The sequence below is a fragment of the Cervus canadensis genome, chromosome 2, assembly GCF_019320065.1.
Source record: "Cervus canadensis isolate Bull #8, Minnesota chromosome 2, ASM1932006v1, whole genome shotgun sequence".
In the NCBI taxonomy this organism is placed as follows: domain Eukaryota; kingdom Metazoa; phylum Chordata; class Mammalia; order Artiodactyla; family Cervidae; genus Cervus; species Cervus canadensis.
In genome coordinates this window covers 103,017,292-103,038,802 of record NC_057387.1, presented here as the reverse complement: position 1 = coordinate 103,038,802, position 21,511 = coordinate 103,017,292, and the positions used below count along the sequence as shown (strand labels likewise).

At 46.5% G+C, this 21,511-nt stretch overlaps 1 long non-coding RNA gene across 1 annotated transcript; it reads left to right on the top strand.

The window, feature by feature from the left end:
* The first annotated feature begins 1,360 nt into the window (after nucleotides 1–1,360).
* LOC122436676 lies at nucleotides 1,361–21,247 on the top strand. The gene is made up of 3 exons (XR_006268074.1): nucleotides 1,361–1,371; nucleotides 1,602–1,606; nucleotides 21,122–21,247. It is a non-coding gene; the product is annotated as an uncharacterized LOC122436676 (long non-coding RNA).
* The last annotated feature ends 264 nt before the right edge of the window (nucleotides 21,248–21,511 follow it).

The window sequence follows — 21,511 nt, the reverse complement described above, 5'->3', positions numbered from 1 at the left end:
GTGGGCTACAGTCCACAGGGTCGCAAAGAGTCGGACACGACTAAGTGACTTTCATTTCATGCAATGGAATATGATGGCAAATTAAACAACTAATAGAAAAATAATTTCTCTGTCCCCCAAAAAAACCTTACAAGTTTTTGTTTTCTTTTTCATGAGTTTGAGTATTAACCAGGGAACCTCAATTCTCCTCCATGTAGCCTCTCAGCCTCTAGCTGGTCCAGTAGGGTTCCCACACAGCATGATGGTCTCAGCGCCCTGAGAGAGAAGGAGAAAGCTGTAAGACCTCTTTAGGCGTAGTTTTGAAGTCCTGAGACATCACCTCTACCAGGGTTCAGTCAAGGGAGCAGAATCTCTACTAGTGCTTTGAGATAAGGCATTTATTGTGTTGGTGAAAAAGTTTGTTCAGGACCTTCCATAACATACAGTTCATTCATGTTTTTCTGTAAGATGTTACGGAAAAGATCAAAATAACTTTTTGGCCAACCTAATATTATAGGAACTGTACTTCAACCATTATGGGATGAGCTGAGAAAGTGAAGGTCTGGAGGAAAAGTTGGAGGATCAGAGAAAGAGCTACTGACCAGTCAGTTGGTGAAGTCAAGAGTATCCAGCATCAAAGTGGGACCACGCCGGGGGAGCTGGTGGAGACTTCGGTACAGAGCTGGTGCTGAGTGGTTTCCAACTCTGTGGGTCTGCAGCCAAGTGCTTGGTGGTGGGCCTGAGCCACTGTTGCCCAACAGAGTAGGCAGCCAGAGAGAAGAGCTGGACGTAGAGAGAGGCAAGCCAAGTTGAAACCTGCTGGGTACCTCTGCATCTATTGCTTCTTCTGACTATAACGATTTTCCAAGAGTAATGGCTGCTGTGTCCCCTCCATCTTCCAAATAGCTTCCACTTTGGCCGATTCTCATCATGGTCCACACAGGAAGGGGGAGTCCCAGACTCACCAAGTCAAGTACCAATCACCACAGTCAGTGCACTAATGGAGAAAACTGGGCAAAAGACTTGAAATCAGGGCCATCCTGACCACTCTGGGAGGCATGCTCTCCAGACATGATTGGGGGGCTTCGAGCCTGCAGGCAGTCTTGTTTTAAGTGGCTCCAAAAAAGAAGACTTAAGGAAGACTGTGTGGAGCCCTTGATCTCAGTCCCTCTATTTATCAGCTGTGTAAGTTTGGACTGCTTGAGATCTCTGAACCTCAGTTTCTTTATCTTCAAATTATGGGACACCAATTCCAGCTTCATGGAGCCATATCTGGTGCGGTGTCTGACACCAGAGTTGGAACTCATTACATTCAGTTTCCCTTTCCCCTAGTTTCCGTGAGTGGTTATGCCTAACACAGAGATAAGCCAGGTGTTCTGCTTAAAATTGTAAGTTCTAGGCAGACAGATTTTGGATGAGGGTTAGCATCATAATCATCCAGTCCTGGCAGAGGCTCCCACCAGGAAGCTTCCCATCACAAGAGGTATACAAGCCCATTGGGAAATCAGTAGGACTAGATGAGTTCTTGATGTATTCCTTTTCCTATTTGGAACCAGTCTGTTGTTCCACGTCCAGTTCTGACTGTTGCTTCCTGACCTGCATACAGATTTCTCAAGAGGCAGGTCAGGTGGCCTGGCATTCCAATCTCTTTCAGAATTTTCCACAGTTTACAGTAATCCACACAAAGGCTTTGGCATAGTCAATAAAGCAGAAATAGATGTTTTTCTGGACCTCTCAATAACCTCAGATATATCTATCTTCAAATTATGAAGATAGAGGTTATATCAATAATCTCAGATATGCAGATGACACCACCCTTATGGCAGAAAGTGAGGAAGAACTAAAGAGTCTCTTGATGAAAGTGAAAGGAATGAAAAAGTTAGCTTAAAGCTCAACATTGAGAAAACTAAGATCATGATATCTGGTCCCATCACTTCATGGCAAATAGATGGGGAAACAGTGGCTGACTTTATTTTGGGGGGCTCCAAAATCACCACAGATGGTGATTGAGCCATGAAATTAAAAGACACGTACTCCTTAGAAGGAAAATTATGACCAACCTAGATAGCATGTTAAAAAGCAGAGACATTACTTTGCCAACAAAGGTCCGTCTAGTCAAGGCTATGATTTTTTCAGTAGTCATGTATGGATGTGAGAGTTGGACCATAAAGAATGCTGAGCGCTGAAGAATTGTTGCTTTTGAACTGTGGTGTTCAAAAGACCCTTGAGAGTCCTTTGGACTGCAAGGACATCCAACCAGTCTATCCTAAAGGAGATCAGTCCTGAATATTCATTGGAAGCACTGATGTTGAAGCTGAAACTCCAATACTTTGGCCACCTAATGCAAAGAACTGACTCATTTGAAAAGACCCTGATGCTGGGAAAGATTGAAAGCAGGAGAAAAAGCGGATGACAGAGGATGAGATGATTGGATGGCATCACCAACTCAATGGACATGAGTTTGAGTAAACTTCAGGAGTTAGTGATGGACAGAGAGGCCTGGCGTGGGGTTACAAAGAGTTGGACATGGCTGAGCCACTGAACTGAGATGAGTTCTAAGGACTCTTATAGCTCCAATCAGTTATGGCTCCACAAAAAGCTCATGAGTTTATGGAGAAGCACTTTTCCTATTAATTTCAGAAATACTGCATGTTTATTATCAAGTGCCCATCTCTATTTACTGATGATGGGATTTATAAATTGGTACAACTTTCTGAAGGGCAATTAGGCGTAACATATCAAGATGCTTTAAAATAGCCATAGTGAACGGGACAAATTGAGAAAGTTAGCACTGACATATATATATTACCATGTGTAAAATAGATTAGCTGGTGGGAAGCTGATACATAGCACAAGGAGCGCGGTCTGCAGCTCTGTGATGATCTACATGGAGGGTGGAAGGGAGGCTCAAGGGGGAGGGGAAATATGTATACATAGTTGTGACTGATAAACAATGTTGTACCGCAGAAACCAACACAAAATTGTAAAGCAATTACCCTCCAATTAAAAGTAATAATAAACAATTCATTAGAATAGCCACACCATTTGACCCTGTGGGACTTTGTCCCAAGGAAGTAGTCTGTAATGTACCCAGAGATATAAATACAAGAATGTGGCTTGTTATTTACAATATGAAAAAAAAAAAGCAGAAATAATTGAACTGTTGAACAATAGAGGAATGATTAAATAAATTAGGGCACAGCCAAAAGATGGAAAACCAGGTTTCCATTAATCTTGTTCCATTAATCTTGTCATTAAAAAAAAATCGTATGTCCAAATAAAACATGAGGAATTTTCCCACATTTATCCTCTAGAAAAGAAAAACAAAAATCTCTTTAAATTCAAGTTCTTAAAGAGTCTCCTATTAAATGCTCTCTTTTTCAGTTACTTTATTTTAAACAAAGTACTGTTTGAGGAAATCGCATTAGCCCTCCTTGACCTCAATCAATGCTAGTTTGGGATGTTTAAAGAGGTCACCTATGGGAACTGGGAAAAAAGGAAGCAAAGACATTTAACAGGGATTTAGTAATTATTCTGGAGGTTAAGACCTTACAATTACAAGTGTTGGCTGTCATTGTAAACAAGCTTTTAAAGATCACTTTTAAAAGCAATACAGTAAGTGGTTATGTTGTACAGATCACTAATACACACTTCTGGGACAAATAAAAAGACTCTTTTAATGTTATGCTAATAGGTACTTGTGGCTTTGAAAACAATTTCCAGAGACAACACCAAACACAGATTTTAAAAGTCTTACATCTCAGCTTCATTAGACAAGAGACTTCCCTGGTGGCCCTGTGGTTAAGACTCTGAGCTCCCAACGCAGGGGGCACAGTTTCGATTCCTGGTTGGGGACCTAAGATCCCGAGCGCCGAATGGTGCAGTCTAAGAAACAAGCAAATAGAAAACAAACAAACAACAACACTGAAAAAGATAAGCCTCAAACAAATCAGACCAAAATGGAAATGGTGTGCTGTAGACAGCTACGGTGGGTAATTTACAAAGCAGCTCCAGGATGACGAAACATAGATATCAAAGATACCAGGAGAGTTGGTATAAAATATAAAAATGGGGAAGAATAATATTTCTAAATTTAGTGTATTTCCTACTATATGTGGTTTTAAATATCTCTGTGCAACTAAATTTATAAATTAAACTTTGTGAGTAAGCATTTGATGATTTCCCTGTTTATATATTCAAATTGGCCCCAAAACTTTTTATTGAATCTTGCATTTGGGAAAATTGGGCCATATATTCTTGGCTACCATATAATTTAGGCCCATATGATAGATAGTAATGAGAGAAAAATAGCTGTGAAATAATATCAAATATAAAACATAAATATGCTATAATGTGATTCTAATTTTGTTTAAATACACACACAACTGTAGACATAGAAAAAAAGATTAGAAAGAGCTATATCAAAATGTTAAAAATGATTATAGCTGGGTGGTGAGATTATGAAACATTGGGTTGGCCAGAAAGTTCATTCAAGCTCTTCCACAACATCTTATGGAAAACCCCAAGTGAATTTTCTGGCCAACCCAGTGTATACGTGTTGAGTCCTGCCACTAGGCCACAGCGGCAAGAACTTGCGCTGAGGTCACGGAAGCGGAGCCCAGAACCAAGGTCACCTCTGAAGCTGACTGAGGTCCACTGTAACCATTGCCAAAAGCCCCTCTGATCATCACTAACATGTTTCCTGACTCCCAGTTAGGCAAAGATGCCCACTCCAGTAAACACCCTATAGCACCTCCACCAATCTCCTAACACCAACCTTCCAGCAGGAATTTTCTTTGGCTTGTGGCTATAAAAGTTGGCTATTAACCCACAAAAACTGTCAACTCTCCCTGGTCTGTCAGGAGGTTGGCCCACAACACTCTGAGCGCCTACTTTGTTCTTATCAAACTTGCTCCTTGCTGAAATGCTCTGCGTCTGGAAATTCTTTTCCAACCCATATTTGGACTGCCTCAACAATATGGACTTTAAGTTTTTCTTTTACTTTTTGGCCACACCGCTAATTCTCTGATGAGGTGTAGAACCCAGACCCATGGCCACGAAAGCGCTGAGTCCTAATAACCACTGGGCCACCAGGGAATTCCCAAGTTTTCTTTTCCTTAAAGATATATTAATGTTTAACCAGGGGAAATCACTTTTTAAAAGGCTTTTATAAAATTGCCTTCTTTCTTAGATTCTCCTTTGGGGATATTAGAATCTCTCTGGTCTTTTTTCATCCCTTAAATCTTTGGGGAACTACAGTATTGAAGGGGCCAGGGGGGCCTTGATAGAAATATATTCACTGACCCAGGAAGCTGTGCCTGACACAATAATGAGGACCGAAAAGCAGATTATTAAGCAATGGCAGTCGTGTGTATGTAGTGGGATCTCCCCCTTGGAAAGGAGAGACATGGGGAAAGAGAGAGAAAGAGAGGGAGGGAAAGAGGGAGAGGGGGAACTATACAGGGGGTGTGTACTGTGTACACATATGGTGTGTTTGTTTGCACACGCATGGCCATGGGTCTAGAAGGAGACTCACCAAACCACCCCCAGGGTGGAGCAGTCCTCCACTCTTCTGCTCCTTCATTTTCCAGTTGGTACAGCACATGTTTACAATAGGATGGAATCGGCTTTGTGCTGATTCTACCGAAAAGGGGGAACGCTGAAGATGAGTCCGGTTCATGTGTGGCTTCACTGCTCTGCAAATGAAAAAAAATGTTTCACCGGAATTCCCATGTCCCCCCACTCTGGGGGCACCAAGGAGTTTACAGTCAGCCCCAGGCTGCATTTCCCTGGCTTGAACCCGGTCTGCTGCTACAGGTCCTGGTCTCTAAGAGGACCCAGAGACACAACTGAGCATGCAGACCTGTGTGTTTGCTCAGAGTTTCCTGGAAGCCAGGTGCTGCACCAGGCCTTTGCCAGCATGAGCGTAGTTCACCCTTCCCACAACCTTCTATCCATTTTACAGGTGGAAAGACTGAGGCATTGATAGAGGGTGATGTTACATGGCTGGGTGACAGAGCTGAGACTGGACCCCCGGCGGCCTGGGCACCCCGTGGGTGTCTCATGTGTGCCCACAAACACAGCCTCTCAGCTGCCACATTAACATCTGTCATTTCCCCCACTCTGTGATCTGGTCCCATCAGTGATATCTGTCGCTAAGACCTCTACTGCCCTCTTCCCCACCTTCCATCTGAAGGAACAAGCCACAGCCTGTGGTGGCAGTTGATACCCACCACAGAGGGTGCCAATATGGGGGCCAAGGACCCTGCTTCCCAGGCCCCCAGCCTTCCAGTTCCCTCCACCACCCCTGGGCAGGGCTGTGTGACTAGCGTGCTACTGAGACTGAACGGCTACAAGAGCATAGACTTTCCAAGACCTGCCTTGATCCAACCTCCTCCCTCCTCCTAAGAGGTCTGTAAGGAAAAGAACACATCAGAAAATAAGAGAGGGCCAGCATCTTCTCATTAGCTGGTCTTTGGTCCCGACACCAATGCAAGCGTGATGGGCTATGCCCAGGAGGACTCTTTTTCCTAAACTGAGCTGAGCCACACTCTCTTCCCTAACCAGTGCACCATCCTATCTCCTGCACAGATGGAAGAGAACGAGCACACCCATGAGCCCTAGATGTGCTTCCTGGGGTCCTTAATTTAGGTGGTAAGCATCATTCTTCCTTTGGGGGTGGGGAGGAGGTAGTTTCTTGATCAATTTCCATGCTTAGGGAGGAGTACAATGGGTGGTCAGGGTGAGGGGAGCCCCACCTTGGCTACCTCAGTGATCCATTCCTGGGGCAGACAGTGGTCCTGCCACCATCAAGCCATCAGAGGGACCACCTGGGCCTTCAGCCCACTGAAGCCATCCTGCATCCTCTGAAACCCCCATGCTAAGCTCAGCACAATCACTCCCCTCCACCGTTTGGTGCCGCACTGCCTGATAACAGATGGCATAACAGATGACTGAACCCTAAAAACACCTCCTTGTTTCTCCTTGCAGACTACCACTCCCATCACTTTCCCAGAGCTCAGACAGGAACCCAGATGAGGACAGAGTTGCCCCTTCCCTAAGCTGTGGACCCACGCTCACTTTCCTGAGGATGCTTTCCCACCCTGGTGTGTCCACAGACACCCTCCAGCCAGCCCTCCACACCCCTCCACATCCCCTAGCCCTTACATAAATGTACCTAATCCCAGGTTAGTTCAGGGTGTGTGCTAGCCACTCAGTCGTGTCTGACTCTTTGTGACCCCAGGGACTGTAGCCCGCCAGGCTCTTCTGTCCATGGAATTCTCCAGGCAAGAATACTGCAGTGGGTAGCCATTCCCTTCTCCAGGGCATCTTACTGATCTAAGGATCAAACCTGGGTTTTCTGCATTGCAGATTCTTTACCATCTGAGCCACCATATAAGCCCTTCCCCTTTCTGCATCTTAACCTCCCTGCATTCACATTCTGAAAAGGCAACAGCTTTTCCCAAAATCACCATCAGTCAGAGGCCTTATCCTTGGTGGATTAGCCCCTGAATCAGCAGAGTTGTAACTGACTTCTCAGTGACCACATGTTAGAAAGAAATCATACAAATAAACTTATTTACAAAACAGAAATAGACTCAGACTTAGAACACAAATTTAAGGTTACCAAAGTGGGAACAAGAGATAAATTAGATTGGGATGAACAGATGTGTGCGTGTGCTCAGCTGTGTCTGACTCTTTGCGACCCCATGAACTGTAGCCTACCAGCCTCCTTTGTCCAAGGAATTATCCAGCAAGAATACTGGAGTGCATCACCATTTCCTACTCCAGGGGATCTTTCATATCCAGGGATCCAACCCACACCTCTTGGGTCTCTTGCATTGGCAGGTGGATTCTTTACCACTGCTCCACCTGGAAAGCCCCAGTGAACAGATACACACTACTATATAAAAAATAGATAAACAAGGACCTACTGCATAGCCCAGGGAACTATCTTCAACACCTTGTAATGACCTATAATGGAAAAGAATCTGAAAAAGAATAGCTATATATGTATAACTGAATCATTTTGCTGTACTCCAGAAACTAACACAACATTGTAAATGAACTATACTTCAATAAAAAATAAATTTAGGGTTTGGGAAAAAAAGAAGCGGTCAGAAAAATATGCAGGAACGTGCTCTGCAGGGGCTGGGGCTTCCAGTGCGACCCCTTTGGAAATATGAGAAGGACATAAGAGCCTCTAGAAACCAACATCCATTTCTTTTCTCAGATTTTATCTCTTCCTCAGTCTTCCTTTTGATCTTGTTTTCAAGCCAGAGATGAGCATTTCCGTTGACTTGGCTTGATTATAACTGACTCTGAACCTTTCTAGTGATTAAAGTAGCCGCGAGGTGATGTTCTCCAGAGATTTGTACTGCAGGTTGAATAATTCAAGGCTTCCCTTCCAGAAGGCTGAGAGATCACAGAGAAAAAAAAAAAAAATCAGAGAGCAGAAAAAATTTTTTTAAAGAAAAGAATAATTTCCCCCATGCTGGCTACACAATAAGTACTCAATAAACGTTGGTTAATTTTGATGGACATACACGCTCAAACAGAAATCAAATGGGAAAAACCAGCAGTGACCCGGTGGGGGTGGAGCAGGATATTGAATGCCTCCAGCAAGCAGGGAAGTTCAAGTGACTTAACTTCCTCCCTTGGGATGGGAGGAGCTTCTAAATTTAAAAAAGAAGAATTTAAGAATAAGGTGGGGGGCGGGGCGGGGTGGGGGGGAGAGATGTTTGGGAGTTTCTGATGTTTCCCTGAATGAAGGAAGGGAACAAAGTTTGAAGTGAGGACAACTGAAGGGTGGCATGCGATGGCCTCTGTGGTCCTGCTCAGCCTGATGGTCTAAGATCCAAGGAGAGGAATTAGGCCCAGAAGAGGAAAGCTATTTCCTCTGACTGTGTGAGGCTGTGGTCCAGGCTGAGCTGTTTGATGCCCATGTGACCAGGTTTGACATGAAGGAGAGCGCATATTCACTCCATCTCAGCTCTGGCTTCTGGGGACAGAGTTCAAGGGGATGTGATGCCATGGGAGAGCAGAACCAGGCCCCCGATACCACCTAGGTTACCTGGCAAGTTGTTGTCTCACCAAGGGCATCTGCAGCAGTGGCGGTGGCCAGCGCCACCACCAAATGGTGGGCAGAGAGCATCCCCAGGAAGGAGAGTTGAAGAAGATCTGAGGGCCTGCCACCCTGAGCAGCCCAACACAACCAGGGAAGGCCCGACTGGAAAGGGGAGACCTGCACAAATCAGACGGAGTTTGCAGTCTTACCATCCAGGACCAGTGATAGGGTGGCTGCCTTCCCACCAACTGGCTGCTGCATTCTAGACAGTTCGTGTTTCAAAACCTCCTACACGGGATTGGCCCAAACCTAAGAAGCCCCTGGAATCCTCTTATCCAACCTCTGTTACGGAAACTGAAGCCCAGAGAGTTTGGCTTGCCCAAAGTCACACAGCTAGTGAGGAGCTGGAAGGAAACAAGAACCAAGATCCTTCATGCCCGACTCCCAGGACTCTGTGTGTGTGTGTGTGTGTGTGTGTGTGAGAGAGAGAGAGAGAGAGAGAGAGGGCATGCACATGCACATGTGTGTGGGAAAGAGACAGGAAGATTGAGATCCGGACCCACTGAGTCCACGCCAGCGCCTCGTGCCAGCAACCATGTCCGTTGTTCGGTCAGCGCCTCTCATAGCTGGAATCCCAGCAGCTGCCGTCGCGCCCTGAGTTTGCACAGTCAGCATCCACAGAGCCAATTCATCTACCTGTGGTTTAATGAGCGTCAGATGCTGCGACCAGGGACCTGGAAGCCCAGAAAATTCCAATTCCAAGCCCACTCTTTATAGCCAATTAGCATCACAACTCCATACCCTGGAGAGTCCAGGGGCACACCAGCCATTGAGCCAGCAGCTGTGGCCTCTCCCCAGACATGAAGCCCCAACCCTAGGAGGACAGAAGTCTTCGGGTTCCAACATCAGAAATGTTTCCGCTCCTGAAAAGTAGCCAGACAACTGGAAAATGGGACCCAATGTTGATCTGGAACAAGGGGACGAGTTCCAAATCCCTGGGCAGGACAAGTCTTCAAGGAACGGATGTCCTCTACACTTCCAGACCCTCTCCTCCAGAATCTCTGCAGGCCAGTGAGTATGATTTTATTAACTTGGAAAGAGCCTGAACAGAGATGCTTAAATGGGTTAGTACCCCATCTATTGGGTTCTCTGCCCAGTCCCCTTCTTCCAGTCACCCCCCTCTTCTTCCTCCAAATGGTTACAGAAGGGCCCCCCATGCCCGCTGTTTGTAATGTTCCAAAGGACCACTGTGGCTCCGCCCCTAAGGATGGGCATCTGCTCTAAGCTGGACCAATCGGAGTCCTTCCTTGAGGACTGTGGGAAACTGGTGATAGGGATGGATCAAGAAGAAGGAAATGGCAACCCACTCCAGTATTCTTGCCTGGAAAATCCCATGGATGGAGGAGCCTGGTAGGCTACAGTCCAAGGGTCACAAAGAGTCGGACATGACTGAGTGACTTCACTTTCACAAGAAGAAGGAAGAGACGAAGTCTCCCTGGATCCTGGAGCTTAGAAACTGCCAGAGGGTGTACTTTCCACCACACCCCTCCACACTAGTCCACCACACCGTGGACTAGAGCAGCAAAGAAATTCTGGTTTCAGAGATGCATGAAGCAGAAAGGAACAGAAGTAAACTCAGAGTTCAGGGAAATTCAAAATCGATTCCCTGTAATGTCCCCTCACTGGGCCCTCTGGGCTCCCAGGCACATTAGCTCTGTCTGCTCCTGAGTTGTTTCTCTTCTGGACTAAACATCCTCATGTCCTTCAACTGCCCTCTCACTGGGTGTGATCCGGAATACCATCCCCATGCAGAACAAACCTGGAGGGTCTCGGCTCCCCATGGAGCAGAGCATCCAGAACTCAGATGCTCTGAAACAGCTATGAGAAGAAGGTGGGGGCCAGCACTCTGTGCTCCTGTATTCACGCAGCCTAAGTCCATTTGCCTCATGGCAGCCGTGCCCCTTGATCTTCATCAAGCTCATGGTCCACTGAGACCCGGGGTTTCTTTCATAGTTGCATTTCAAAAGCCATGTTCTTCCTTACTTGCCTTTGTTTCACTGGAGTAGGTCTTTCGAGATGCTACCTTCTCATCATCTCCCTCTCCTTCTGCTCTTATCCCTTCTTCCCTGGCTCTGCTCTGCCTCCTACCACGCCCCAGACTGAAGCCAGGGAGGCTGCCTAAGACACAGATCTGACCCCCTTGTGCCCCTGGGTAAACCTTTCCATGACTCCTGACCTGTAGGAGAGAGTCCACACCCCTGGGTGTAGCAGCAGAGTCTCCCATGTTCTGCCCGAGCCATCTCTCCCAGTCTCCTCCTCCACACCTCAGATGACAGCAGACCGCAGCCCCACACCTGACCCCACGCTGCCACTGGGACACGTGCTACTCCTTCAGCCTCTAGTGGCTCTGTCGCTGCATCTTGGCAGGCAACCTTGGAGACAGACTCCAAACGGGTTTGAATATGAATTTTCTTTACCAGCAGTCTATAACCTTGAGGAATCCCATTCCATTTCTGAGTCTCTGTTGCTTCAACTATAAATTGGTAATAAAAGCATCCACCTTGCAGGGCTGTGGAGGAGACTTGAAATAACTTAGGTAAAGCATCAAGCACAAAGCCTATAGGTGCCTATAATGTGCTTACTAGGACTCTGCACCCCAGCCCGTATATCTAGAAAATTCCTATGTATATATCAAAATCCAATTCAAGTGTCAGCACATCCACGAGGACTTCCCTGGTTCCCCACCCAGTCCTAGACTCTGACAGAGTTCCTGCCTCTGACCTCCTAGCTGAGTAAACACGCTCCTGTTTAGCTATATGTCTCCCTATCTAATCACCATTTGCATCCAGGTCTGTGTCCCCACCATCACAGCTGAACTCTGCCAAGGCAAGGACCAGGTCTGATGTCTCTCTCCAAACCCCAGTACAGAGCCTGGAGCACAGAAGAGATCCGTAGATGTTTATTTGATTGAATCACATTGGATTATTCAAATCTTACTGAATTCTGTCCATCAGTATATTCTCCATCCCTCCCAACTTTCAGAAGTTGGACTTCCTCCTTCATCACTAACAGAAAGGATACGTACATCATATTGATTGCCTCTTGTGGGCTGGGCACTTTCTTGCTGTGTATCTCTAGGCGTGTAACTCCTTTAATCCTTACAACCACCCAGTGAGGTCGGCATGGTCATTGGTTTTGTTTTCTGAATGGGGAAACTGAGGTTCAGAGAGCTGTGTCACGTGTCCAAAGTCAAACAGCCAGGAAGTGAGAGAGCCAGATTTGAACCCAGGTGTTCTGTTTGCAGAACATCCACCTTTTCTTTAAGCTTTTTATTTTTAAATAATGTTCGATTCACAGGAGAGTTGCAAAGACAGTGCAGAGAGTTCCCATACTTCTTCCTCTCTTATAAATATCTCACGTAACTATGGCATATTTATCAAAATTTAACATTAACAACACTACAATACTATCTAGGATCTAATGCCTGATGATCTGAGGTGGAGCTGATGCAATAATAATAGAAATAAAAGTGAAAGTGTTAGTTGCTCAGGCGTGTCCAACTTTTTGCAACCCCATGGACTGTAGCCCACCAGGCTCCTCTGTCCATGGGATTCTCCAGGCAAGAATACTGGAGTGGCTTGCCATTCCTTCTCCAGGGGATCTTCCCAACCCAGGGATTGAACCCAGGTCTCCCTCACTGCAGCAGATTCTTTACTGTGTGAGTTGCCCATGAAGCCACAATAGAAATAAAGTGATCAATAAATATAATGTGATTATGTATGTAATGTGAAAGTCACTCAGTCATGTCCAATTCTTTGCGACCCCATGTAGAGGACCCTGCCAGGCTCCTCTATAATGTGCTTAAATCATCCCCAAATCATCCCCACCACACTCTCAGTCCATGGAAAGGTTGTCTTCCAAAAACCAGTACCTGGCACCAAAAAGGCTAGGGACCATTACTTACAGACATTATTCGGGTTTCCCCAGTTTTTCTACCAATGTGCTTTTGCTGTTCCAGGACTCAATCCCAAATTTCACACTGCATCTAGTCTCCTCTAATCAGTGACTGTTTCTAGATCTTTCCTTGTCTTTCAGGACCCTGGCACTTTGGAAGAGGAGCAGCCAAGTATTTTAGAGAATGTTCCTCAGTTTGGGTCTGCCTTGTATTTTCTCATGAACAGTCTGAGCTTGGACTTGGAGAAGCAGGTGGCAGAGTGCCCATCTCCTCGCAAGAGACTGGGGGTGTGTGACATCCACATGACTTGTTACTGGTGAGGGTAACCTTGGTCCCTTGGTTTCTCGTCTGCAGAGTTACTATTTTTCTGCCTTTGCTTTTAACCACACTCTAATGCCTCTCCATCAATGTCATTGGTGCTGGGTGAGAATTGTGCCTGGCCTGGTAGGATGTTCAGAGAGATGACAGAGCCTGGAATAAAAGTATTCTGGAGTTGCCCAAGGCGGGACCAAAGTGTCAGTTACCCAAAGCAGCATCCCGAGCATCAGGAAAGGGCATTCTCCCCACAGCTAGAATCACCAAGAAAGGCTTTCCAGGATGGCAGCATTTAAGAGGGAGCTGCATAGGTGGTAGGGGGAGATGCCATTCCAAGCAAGGGACAGGCATCAGCATGACATCCTCACAGGGAGATGCCCATAGGGATGGGGTCTAAATGAGAAGGCAGTGGTTGAACTGAAATTGCAAAAAGGTCATCACAACCATCCCCCTGTCTCCAAGGAGAATGACTCTGAAACCCTCCCAGTCCTTTGAAAACACCTCCACGTTTTCAAAGGACTCCACATTTATAGCCTAGAAACTCAGAGCAGCAGTTTCTAGACAGGGAAAAATCAAGCCGGAGGAGCAGCTCACGTTTATCCCCACCCCCTCCTGCTCCCACAACACTTTGACACTCCCTCTGGCATTTATCACAGCCGCATTTGCTTCTAGAAGCAAGCAAGCGTGTGAGTCTGAGCCCTCCACCCGCCACACAACACCCCCCACCCTGACCGGCCTGCAGCAAGGGCAGGGTCCTGCACATCCTGCTTTGCCCCCCTCCCTCTCCAGGCACTGAGCCCCAGACCTGCCACCCAGGAGGGGCTTAGCCACTGCCTGCTCCCAGGAAGGTGGGAAGAAAGGGGATTCGCTTCTGCAAGAAGCTTTGAGACGAATATTCTGAAGACATTTTGTGACTCCCACCACCTTCCAAAGCTCCAAAAATCATTTTAAAAACTGATGACTGCGAAATTTCAATTATATTCACAAGAAAAGCTAGAGTGAACCGCAAGAAGCACAGAACAGCGGCTTTGCACTGAGAGGTTGGAGACCAGCCTGGAAGCCAGCCCATCTGTTTCCAGGGGCCAGCTGCACACGCGCGGCCTTTAATGTCTAGTCCTTGATAGAGGGGACAGCTCCAGAGACAGTAGAAGGCTACCAGGGTGAGTGAGTCAATGCCACGAACCAGCTACCAAAAATAATTTTGTGCTCAGAGGCTGCGTTCACAGAGCTAAAATATCCTCTATCAGAGAATGGGGTTCAGGAAGACAAACTGGATTTGGTGCAGAGCTTGGTCTTGAGAATGGAGAAAGGCCTGGACTTAGAGTATGGTAAGAGTGATCCAGATAAGAGGAAAATATGCGTGAAGAATCTGAGACAAATGCTGCTCCTGGGAATCTGTAAGAAAGGCCAGCAAGGCTTACAGAGAGAAAGCAAGTTGTAGCCATACGAGGCTGCAGATATGGGTAGTGGCCAAACCTGCAGGGTCTCATGGGTCACCCAGAGTTTGGATTTTACCCCAAGAACAGCAAGAAGCTCCATTCTGTTCTTGCATTATTAGCCAGAAACCCACACTGACCTAAGTCCCAGATACCACATACACACACACACACACACACACATACACACACACACAAGGGAGGGACAGTCATTTATGCCCAGTAGAGAAATTGCATTAAAAGAGCTTCAAAGGAACAGAAGGTGGGGGTGGCGGGGCTGTCCCCGGAGCCTTGACCATGAGAACATATCCTGGTGGAGATCTTGGCCAAGCTGCCATTTGGTGATCTGCACTCACTCTTGGACCTGACCCTCAGGGATTTTCGAGAACCAGTAGCTGGCAGAAAAGGCTTTCTGCAGCAGAATTACATGATTTGTACTTTTTTTTTGCTTTGCCCTGCAGAAAACTGGGACCAGAACGCATCTCTGTCCTATTATACTTTCCTTAAAGTCAAAAGCCGTAGCCACTCTGCTCATCTTATATTGTGCACAGCCAGTCTCCAGGGTCACCACATGGAGGGCATACATCTGGGTCCCTAGGGACACCTTCAGCAGCATTTCACTGCAGCAAACCATAGACTATTATCACGTCACCCTGATGCAGAGGAGAGTCCCACAGCCCCTTGCACCACTCCCCACCACCACGGAGCCTTTTTTTCACATCTCCCAGATGCTGTTGGTGGAACCTCCAGCTCCCATGAGTCCAGAAGTTAGATACAGCGGTCACTGTTGCTGCCAACTTCACCAGAGTGGATTCTGCAGCCCCTGCTTCTTTACTCCCTAGTCCAAGTCCAGGATGAGTGAGTTTGATGGGTCCTAAGTCTACACCCTGACAGCAGGGGAAGTTAGAAAGGTGAGTTTTCAAATTCTCTCCTGAGGTTGTCTGGTTTCCTAGCAAGACTCAAAAGCTAGAAGAATTCTCAAACGGAAGTAGGTAATTCTGATGCTAGGAAACCAACAAGGGTGGGATGTGCCCACTGTAGGTAACTTCATACAACCCGGATCCTAGACCATTTATAGCTTTGTCTAGGTTCTCTTAGTTATAAGCAGCAACAAGGTCAAGGCTAGGAGTGATAGGGGTTGGCTTATAAGGCATCCATGAGGCTCAGAGAAACGGTGGGCAGGGGCCACTACATAAGTAAATCCCTCAGACTCTATGCCCCAAGACTCCATAAACTTCAAAATTCCTGCTAGCAACAGGATCCCCAAAATTCCTGCTAGCAACATAGGAAAGGGATATTTGGGTCCCACCTGGGCAGATGTCAGTGTTTAAGCCCAGTGTTCTCTCTCAGTGGAGACAGAAGGTCAAAGACAGAAGCAGAATCCATGTGATGAGCTGAGCTGTCTCCCTTCCCCCAAGGTGATCAGTCTTCTGGGAACTGAAGATGAAAGTCACATAGACTTTGTCTCAAAGCATAAACTAAGGCTAAGTGCGGGGGCTCCCTGTCTCCTGTCTGTCCCCAGCCTGGGCCCTGGAAGCCCTCCCTGCTTTATTCTCAATCCCATTTCAAGACAAGGGAAGCCACCATGATGTCAACTTTATCGTCTTCCAGGAATCCTCGGTTCCTAAGCCCTTAGAGTCTGCCTGAACTCCAGGGCCCTTCAAAGATGGAAAAACCATCCAGCGCTTCCAAGCCATCTGTCTTCTAAATAAGTCCTGCCCCTTATAAAACCCTTTCCTGAGTTTCCAGGCCCAGAGGACCCACCTGACAACAGCAGGATACAGAGGCCAGAGTTCGCTCTGTCCCGGCCCAGGAGGAAGCAGCGTCTGCCAGACAACCCTCCCTCTATCTTTCCAGGTCCTTACCTAAGACTGGGTGGAGCCTGGGAAGAAGGACTACCCCCAGGAAAACAAGCTAAAATTAAACCACATGAAAGCAGAATGACTAAAGCTCCCCTCTAAACACACACACACACAGTAATTAATATAGGACATGCCACATGGGCCATCTCTTCCCAGATATTAGATGAAACCTTTAGGGAAGAGGAATGAACGGTATTATCTAATCACACACTTGAGACATCAACATCCCCTCTTCCCACCCCCTCCTCCCCTTTAGCCTAGAGAAAAGAACAATAATAATAATAATTAAGCTGGTCTATTTATGGCTCTGAAAATCAGCAGTTCCAGGCCACACCTGCTAGGGTCGAGCTGAGCTCTGGAAAGACTCTGCACGACGTCCCTAAGTCCGCCTAAGTGTAGCGGGCAAGACGCAGGAGCTGCCAGCCTCTCCCCCTTCAGGGACCACTCAAGGGCTGTTTAGAACAGCTTGTTGATGGGGTCAAGGAGAGGAAGCCAGAGACTCTGAAGGGCATCTCATGTCGTGCAATCCAGCCGGCAGTCCGGGCTCATCACTCAGCATAAGCCATACAGATTTATTTATATTTTGCGCAAAAGAGGGAAATTACTTAGCCGTAGGGATCAATTCTTCAATCCAATGTTTCTAACATGGCAATAAATTTATTTCACCGTCTCCCTCTTTCTTTCTCCTCTTGCCACAGCTTAAAGAAATAAGCTACCCTCTGGGAAGGTCCAGAGATGGGGAATGTGAAAAAAACTGGAGAAACTAGGCCACGAGGCCAGAAAGACACTCAGTGGGCAGCCTGCCTTTGTGCAGTGAGCACTGGAGTTGGAGTCAGGAGACTCGGAATCCAAACCCTGGTTCTGTCATTTTTTCTATGGTGTCAGTAAACCTGGGAAAGTCAGAGTTCCTTTTCTTAATTGCTGAAGTGGGCAGAGGTATTCCAAGCCCACCGGGTTGGTGTGAGAAGAAAATGAGACCAGATATATTCAGGCTTTTGGTTTAGCTCCGGATATGTCAACATGATTGAATGAAGATGAATTTAATCAGATTTGATGGTGTGACCCACAGCATCTCCCTGCCCAAGTGGCATCACCTGTGATGTTGCAGAGACATCATAGCATGAGTGAGGAAACATCCAGGCCATTTTCCAAAACCAGAGACTACCTGGATGTCCTCCCGCCTCAGGGATGGGGTGAACCTGGGATATTTGTGACAGCTCTGGCCTAATGCATCGGGAGCCCAGGGAAGCCTCCAGCAGCTGGGCAGGTATGATGAGTGGTCCTCCCGAGCACGCACACCTTTTCACCGGGGACAGGCTCAGCCTGATGTATGGGCCATGTAAATGCAGCTGCTGGTTAATGCAAGGCTGTGATGGGGAAACATGAACGTGGGGATTGACTGGGAGGAAACGATGTCATAGGGATGAGGGCCCTGAAAAGTGACAGGGAACTTTTCTGCTGGGAGATGCTTGAAGTGGGAACGGTGAGAATAGTCCAGACAGAGGGAACAAGGAGATGAAGACAAGGAGTAGGTACAGGCATGTGGGGCTTTCGAGGGGCATAGGAGAAAATACCACCCTTCAAGGGACGTCCCTGGTGGTCCAGAGGTTGAGAATCCACCTTCCAAAGCAGGGGATGCAGATTCAGTCCCAGGTGGGGAAACTAAGACCCCACAGACTGTGGAGCAACTAAGCCCATGCACCGCAACAAGAGAAGCCAGCGCACTGCAGTGAAAAACCGGCACAGCCAAAATTAAAAACAAAAAAATCACCGTTCAAGGCTTGTGCCCAGCATCTCATCTTCCAGAAAAATCCTTCTGACCTCTGGTTATGCTCCTGCTCCCAAAGAAGCCATTGATCATTTTCCTGTAAGTCTCCTTTCCAGTGGCTTTCAAAACCCTCCAAGTCTGGTCCCAGACCACCTTAATTCCCCAGACTTTCGTTGACCAAACAGCTCCCACCACCCACCTCCAGGCATTTCCTCCATTTGAAATGGCTCCCCATCTCCCTTTTCACCCGTCAAATCTCTAAGTGTTCTACCAAGTCCAACTCAGATGTCCCCTCTTCCAGGACACTATCCTAAGGCCACTCTCCTGAACTATTGTCATCCTGCAGCCCCAAATCCTTACAACAGTTTGTCCTTTGGGGAGCTGTTTATGTACCTCACCCTGGCATACCAACATTTATTCAAAATCAAATATTTACTGAGGGTGGATAAACAAGCACGGCCTGTGTGTACAAGAGAACAGCACCGAGCAATAAAAAGGAACAAATTATTGTATCTACAACACCATGGATCCCCAAATAGCATGATGATTTAAAGAAACCAAATGCAAGAGTATGGCTTGTTTGAGTTCTCTTTATATAGGGTTTCCCTGGTGGCCCAGCAGTAAACAGTTTGCCTGCAGTGCAGGAGACACAGATATGCAGGTTCAATCCCTGGGTTGGGAAGATCCCCTGGAGGAGGAAACAGCAACCCATTCCAGCAATCTTGGCCAGAAAATTACCACGAACAGAAGAGCCTGGCGGGCTACAGTCCATGGGGTCACAAAAGAGTTGGACACGACTGAGTGACTGAACAACAAAAACAACACGTACAGGCTTAGAACAGGCAAAATTAAACCATGACGACAGAAATCAGAACAGTGGCTGTGGGGATGTCTCTGGTGGTCCAGTGGTCATGAATCCACTTTGCGATGCAGGAGACAAGGGTTCAATCTCTGGTGGGGGAATTAAAATCCCACATGGTGCAAAGCAACTAAGCTACTGAGCCCATGCACTCTGGAGCCTGTGAGCCCCAACTAGAACATCCATGCACCTCAACAAAAGATTCTACATGCCACAGCCAGGACCCAATGAAACCAAATAAATAAATACTTTAAAAAAAGAAGAAGAAGAGTGGTTGCTTTGGGAACAAGGGCACTTGATGGGAAGGGGCAGGCAGAGCATGAAATTTTCTGAGGTGATGAAAAGGTCCTAGTTCTATGCCTGGCACCACAGAGGCCACTAGCCACCTATGCCTCCTGAGCACTTGAAATAGGGCTCATCTGAACTGAAATGTGCTGCAAGTATAAAATACACCCTGGTTTCCAAAGACTTAAGATGAGCAAAAGAAAATAAAATATTTCATTAATGAATTTTTATATTGATGACATATCAAAATGATAATATTTTGGATACGCTGGGTTAAATAAATACATTATTAAAATTAATTTCACCTGTCTTTTTGTTTACTTTCTTCATAAGGCTACCAGAAAATTTTAAACCACCTATGTGGTTCATATTATATTTCTACAGGACGGCATAGCTGTAGATCTTGATGAAGCTGTTGGTTGCACAGGGCTACATATTTGCCAAAACTGATCAGAATGTACCTGTAAGATCTGTGCATTTTACTCTATGTAAAGTATACCTCAATTATAAAACAAACTTTAGTGAGTACCTACTGTGTGCTGCCAGACAGTATTAGGCATTGGTAATACGACACTAGAGATAAAACAGACCTAGTCCCTGCTCAACCTAGTCAAAGAAACTGACTTGAATCAAATGACTGCTCTAAACAGTTATCTTATCCCCTTCCCAAGCTTAATATCATTGAGGTAGGAACTGCATTTGGGCATCTTTATCTCCATAGCTACCCAACCCAAAAAGTGTATATTAGATGTTCAGTAAGTTCTGGTACACTCAGCTGAACTACTGAATTCGTTAAAAATCATTTTCTGAAACAGAAAGGCAAACAGAGCCCACTTGGAGAATGTTTCTCTTGGAGCCAGACCACCTAACATACTAGAACCTTTGTCTTTTTGTAAAAGTTCTAGAAAGACCCAGAGTCTCTCCTCAGTCTTGGCCTGCTCCTTTGGGACATAATCCTAGGATAAATCATGAAAGCTTCTGGTTAAATACTCTGAACCTCTTGGGTAAATACTGCGAGAAGCAGGGTGGTCAAGATTCATCAAAGAAAGTGGATTTTCTTATTGAAATTGAAGTGTGTACAGAGGCACTGGCTCTCTCTCCCACCCCCAGAGATTCTGAAGGTAAAACATGTTAGGAAACATCCACATAGAACAGGTCTCCCCCACCACAGTGGAGGCACTCATGTTAAGTGTTCCAGGAAAGGTTTGCAAACAGGCTCTAGCTGGTTTTCTTCCCAAGCTCCTCAGACATTGCTACTGGAGTTGCTCCTTGCCATCAGCTCAGAGCATTCTCTCTACAATCCTGACTTCCACATGTCCTGGGACTCGAGGGAAGCCATTCAAGCAATCCCTGTTTGCTGATGAGGTTTTAAAGAAAGCCACACATGACCTGTAGAAGTCACTTAGACATGGGAATCCGTTAGAGACCACTGAAGTGAAAATCCAACTTGTAGCAGCCTCAGAAAGAGCTTCTATATTAATTCATTTTAGAGCAGTTATTGACCAGCTCTGAGCTGAGCTATGCAGGGTCCAGAGGTCCAGGAGACTGTAGAAGGGTCAGGCCAGGTCCCTGACCTCAAGAATCCCACAGTCTAGGGACTTACCTGATGGCCCTGTGGTTAAGAATCTGTCTTGTAATGCAGGGGACATAGGTTCGATCCCTGGTCAGGGAACTAAGATCCTACATGCTTTGGAGCAACTAAACCCACGTCCCTCAACTAGTGAGCCTATGTGCCACAGCTAGAGAGTCTACGTGCTGCAACAAAAGATCCCTCAGGCCTCAACCAAGACCTGATGTGGTCAAACAAGTAAACAATATTTTTTAAAAAATAAAGAATCCCATAGTCTAGTGGTGGGATTATAATAAGCATGTACATGCTCAGTCGATTCAGTCGTGTCTGACTCTTTGTGACTCTGGACATAGCTTACCAGGCTCCTCTGTCCTTGGGATTCTCCAGGCAAGAATACAGCAGTGGGTTGCCGTGC